The sequence below is a fragment of the Adelges cooleyi genome, unplaced genomic scaffold, assembly GCF_023614345.1.
Source record: "Adelges cooleyi isolate 19-005CV unplaced genomic scaffold, UGA_ACOO_1.1 ACOO_flye_CR_arks_rails_tigmint_CR_PRNA_376, whole genome shotgun sequence".
NCBI classification, from domain to species: Eukaryota; Metazoa; Arthropoda; class Insecta; order Hemiptera; family Adelgidae; genus Adelges; species Adelges cooleyi.
In genome coordinates this window covers 6672839-6678838 of record NW_026096053.1, presented here as the reverse complement: position 1 = coordinate 6678838, position 6000 = coordinate 6672839, and positions in this window count along the sequence as shown.

The window sequence follows — 6000 nt, the reverse complement described above, 5'->3', positions numbered from 1 at the left end:
TCTTTGGCAGTCGGCTCATTGCTGCATAAAAATACGTCTAATAGTATAGTGGATAACCAAACAAAACAGTGTGACGCGTCCGTATTGACGATACATTTCCTTACAATCATAATAACCACTTATCGTGTTATTGCAAATTATTTTATTGCTATTTTTTTAGTTGCTCCGAGGACAAAAAAAAAGTAGTTGGTTGACGATTATAATACAAACGACGACGGTAATTCATTGCCAAATTCGGTATAGAGCCTATCACAAAGGCGACAGCCCATTAGTTAGTAGGTATATTGTAATAATTATCTTTCCACGGCCATTCTCTTTCGGTGAACTATCGCCACTTCCGCTGTTGTTAGGGAGACTTATGAGTTGTGATCCGCGTCAGGGCTTGTGCTTTTTCTCTACTCATTCCGAACACACTCACACACACACGCGTGATCTGTAACGGCTTTATATAATTGTATGTTAAGCCGTCGGTACGCCTGGTCTCGATTATAATGTATTTTATTAACTTGCGAGGGCCCAGCCGACTTAGCAGAGCGCACGAATTCTCTTAGGACATAATATTATCATTCGTTGGCGCATACCGTACGATGTCAAAGATAACTAGCCGTGCCGCCTTGAACCACCACACCTTTTTTTTATGTGTTAGTACGTTGTATATAAATTCTAATCGGACGGTCTATGTTTAAAGCGTTTGCCAATAATTAGTAGGTAAGTCTATGTGTTTCTATTTTGCGCTTGTATTATTTTGTCCAGGAAACCGATTCCGTTGCACAACAATGATAGTATATTATATTATGTGTAAATATAATTATTTCGGCGCCATGTACCTACGTGTATACAAATCTGAAACGCTGTTTTTTTGTTGTTGTCCAAATGTGTAATGAAAACCATGTTTTTTGGGTCAGCCGCTTTTAATTGTGTATAATTACATACTGTTCTGACCGCCGACCACCCCCTTCTATTACAATAGCTGTATAATATTACCGGTTTACCACAAAAAAAAACCTAAATATACAATTATTATTTGCGTAAAAAGCTCATGATGACAATACTGTTTTTTTTGCAAAACGCAATAATTTCATTACATACATTATATTCATTACATTTACATAACTTACTATTATTATCTAACTTTTATAATTCATTATTTGAAGGTTACCTAAATGAAGTAATGGCACTAATAATAAAAATAATAATTATACAACAAAATAAATAAAATTATAATATCCTCGGGAACGGTTTTAGTCATTATTATGTAATTATTTAAGTAACTTAAATGTTTCTTATATTTGTTTTTCTCAAATCAATTAGTATAATAGACAAAATTAGGCAAAATCCGGATTTACAGAAATTTGAAAATCCTAAATTAGAATGCTTTAAAAACAGGATTCTTATACTTAAAACTAAGTTTACATTTTCAAAATCGTAATTTAAAAAGATTTGTACATTGAAATTTTAAAAATCCTGAAAATACTAGTTTTCCCAATTCTGCCAACGATTAAATTGTTAAAAGTGTTTAAATAAAATACCAAATTGGACGTTGAAGGATTAATTACGATTCGTTGTATTAATAGAATGTCAATAAAAAATATTCATCATATCCAATTCCGAATGTCAATCATTAGGTCGTTGGATACATGGAGTTAACATTAAATAGTAAACTCCAATGTCATTAACTTTTGGAAATATCAACTAAAATATTGTGCGAGAATATGACTCGGTTTTTTTTACAAAATTTATTCTATATAATTGTAGTTGATGATCGTTTGTTTATGATCTGCATTGGGCTCAGCGAAAAGTATTGAACAAACGTGACCCGACAGTGTCACGTAGTCCACCAATATTTGAGGTGGTTCAGTTTTGTGGTTTTTATTGTTTTTATAACTACCGATATTATTCAACACATGGTTAAGGTGATGTAACGGTTAAATAAATGTGACAATAAAATATATAATATGACATACGATAAAATATGGCATATTATGCATACGTTTTTTGGAAACACAATAAATCTAAATTATTTCACATTCTATGCATCTACATAGGTTTTTTTAAAAATAAATAAGCCGTCGAAAGACGATTTAATTTTCAAGCAATAATATTCATAATCGCACCAAGATCAAGTTTATACTCAGTTTTTATGACTGTCAGCAATGGCGTGGTAAAAACAATTTAAACCCCACTACCAATCATTGCGGTATCTAGACCCATCTTTATGGTGTCTATCCGAAAAGGTATACATCACCAGGACTGTGGCAAAATTGTCTTAGTATAAAGTCAATAACTACGCTTCTGGACGTTTGATTTAAGTTCTGGACAGAATGATTTAAGTTTTCCGGTGTCGGACGAACCCTGTAATTGTAATAGAAATTACAAGGCTGATTACATGGTTGGTTTTGCTAGCAAACGAAACGCGACATATTACACTAGGTTCCCATGCAACTTTAACGCACCGAGTAAATACACTGTACAAATTATTTTAGAACAATAGATCAAAATTCACAAAAACAAACTAAATCTATCTAATCAAGTTAAATTAGCTTAAAGACAGAACAAATGGTTGCGGTAATGACCGTCATCCGTTCGAGAGTGAGACCAACCGTAAATTCATTTATATTAACGTTGAGTTTTTTCCAAATATTATTTAATGACACGTAGCTGGTATGAATAGCAATAATAATAGGTCTGTTGATACATCGTACAATATAAAAAATTTACAATACACTTCAAAGGGAATCACATGATGGGTTTACAATGAAATGATAGGTAGATACTTCGCTCATTTTGGTAACTAATTAACGTGGCTCTTTTTTTAACCGAGCAGTTCCTTTTATCATGCTAAAGTTAAAAGCAATTTAACTAATAAATAGAGATTTTATTATAAAACCAATATGGTAGAGTAGCTGCATTTTTATATACTTTATTTTATTAGTTGTACAGTACGATATTATAGATAGTTGTTTTGTTTAGTTATAGTTCCTCTTGGCTACTTTATCAGATTACCTTAAGTTTATTACGTCAACCTAAAACACTTGGCACGGTCAGTTTACGTATTTTAATCGCCATACCAAGATCCTGTACCGCCATAATATTGGCAAATTATGGCCTATGATATACGTATAATTACCCATACAACATAATAGAAAATAACTTAATTAAAAATAACGTGAACGTGTTTTTTAAATATTTTTTAATCATAAACAGCAAAATAAATTAATATTTATACTATATTTAAAAATGTAAATACTTGTTTGTTTGCGATTATATCGATCATTGTTTTGATTGTAGAAAAAAATATATCATATGCATAAATAAATAAATTGCTTTGATATGGGATTATTACTGTGCTTAATGCTTTTACTATTCTGGACTCTCACATATTATAAAATTTAATGACGGAATAGTTCATGTTCACTGCATAGAGATTTTAGTTACATAGACGAGGATGAGGAGAGAGAATATATCATTCTCTTATTGGCCGAACTTTTTTTTGGGCGGTGGGACGAGGATGCCGTGTGGGTAAGTTACTCGTTATACATACTTCGCTTTGGTAGTTAGGTACGGTATGCAATTAAACTTGAAAACGGATAGTCAAATTATAATTGCGACTATATGAAAATAACAATATGATAATAAAGCCACTAAATTGAACGGTCTTTGATAATCGTTCAGAACCCCCTCTTTGTGTAAAATCAAAGCCGGTACTGTAGAATGTAATTATCTAGGGTCGTTTCCGTTTAAATTATTTGGATTTTAATAAATCCGGCAAATGTTGTTTTGACGATAATAATTAAACGTTAGCCTCTCTCGTCATATCCATATTACTCGTATGACTGCGAAGCGTAATTATTATTAATATATGCTATACAGTATACAGTATATAGTATACACTGTATATGGGCGCAGTTTGTATGTGTGTGGGTGTGTGTGCGTATGACATAGGGAATAATTAATTTGTCGGTATTTTCAATTTTCGGGGGTTTATCGTCAAATCTGAACGTATGTGTGTGTGTATGTTTGTATTAGCCCAAAGGCGATACACTTTGTGATTAATTTGTTCGGCAGTCGCGGACTGACTTGCGCAAACACATAAATGCAATAATTATTAATGACACAATTATCATTTCAAACCTTCCGGCGTGCGGTGTCGAATAAAATAATTACTATATTGTTTCAGTGCGGAATTTTGATTTATAAACTCGGCCAGATTGACCGTGGATACGCTGTTTCAATGGTACAGGCGAAATAAATACTGTTGGAATTATGAATTTGTGCCACCCCACAAACCTCATCAAAGCCATTTAGCAAAATTATTTATTCATACACGGTCAACGGCTGCTGTTGAACGACCGGAAATAAAAAATTCAATAACATATTATTGTACACACGTGTGAAATGTACAGGCGATTTTCTCTCAATCAGAATCGACTTCTTTAATTTTTATTACGTCAAAACGCGAATGACCGTTACCTTGAAAACATGTTCTTTTTTCGGTTTATCGCTTTCTAATTGCAGTATTTACGCGCTACGGCAAGACCTATGTCAACTATAATTATTACCTATATTGTTTACATATTTTGTACATACACAGGCAAACCAATGTGGTTTCTATTATTATGTAAACGGTTTTTATTCGTCTAAACGCTAGCCCATCGTACTTTTACGGCGGTAGACATAATATTATTTTTAATTCATATTTCATTTGGAATAGACAAGTGTTATGGCTGTATTATTATGATCCCTTAAAAGAGACATTAGGCGTTAGCTTTATTGACAGAACCTACTTTCTAAATTCAGTTATTTCCACGATATATTTTAAAACTGTCTATCATCTCAAAATGTTGTAATAACTAATAAATATCGAACATAATCGACTGTGTTTGTGCTGGCCATCGGGTTGGCGAAAATCATGTAAAACTACAGCAAAATCATTTTTACATCACTATTGCCACGAGTATGAATTATAGACATGCCACATAGTATTATGTTATTATTATAGGGTTTTATCTCGTTGTGGGATTTTACACGTGACGCATTAAGCCAAAGCGATGTCCATACATTAGTCGCCGCTGTCTAGTTAATATAATACTATATTATTAGGTAAGTAAAGTCTTTATTTCTGGCTTCGTTGAACAGTTCCAATGATAAAAACGATTTTCCTGACGCGGAGGTGAGTTATAGGCAATTGGCTGACAGTAAAAATAGATTTCCTTTAATAAAAATGTTTTTTAAATAAGTTTAACTCGACAAGGCCGGATTTTGAAGGAATTAAATCGATAGTGGCGTAGTTGTGGCAGTAGCAAAGGACGTTTCCACTGGTGTATACAATTTCTTTAGGTGCACTTGTTTTATATTATACATAGATAGTAATTTCCAACATGAGTTTCTAAAAAATTATTTTTTAACATGGGTAAAGTTGATCAAAACAGATATAATAGATACATTGCTCATAGTAGATAGTTATACTTTTCTAGTCAAAATTAAAACTGAATAAGTAAACAAAATAACTGTTAAGTATGTTCATTATAATTATTATTTCAATTTTAATCCAGACAATTATAGCGAATAATATTGGTTGGTTTATAAAATTATAACGAATGTGATGGTTATGTACAAAGAAGAGCACTTAAAAATGTATGATATTTTAAAAATCGATAATATTTAACGTACCAAAAATAACATTTACAAAAAAAAAAATTTTTTGATCCTTGAAGTAAATCGTTGATCCTTGAATAAGTTTAAAAAAGAATATTCTTAAATTCTATATAATTTTCTTATCTCATAATTCCAAAATGTTGTCAAACAATTCATAAGTATTTTTAAACCGATCGCCATTCAACTGGCAAATAACCACCAAATGTAAAAAAAAATCACACTATTATACATAGGTATATAATTATATTATTATGTACGAAGTGCTAGAACAACAGCCCAAACCACATACATATTGCTAAAACACGTATTTTTTTATACAATCTACAATATATAGCATTTATGTCA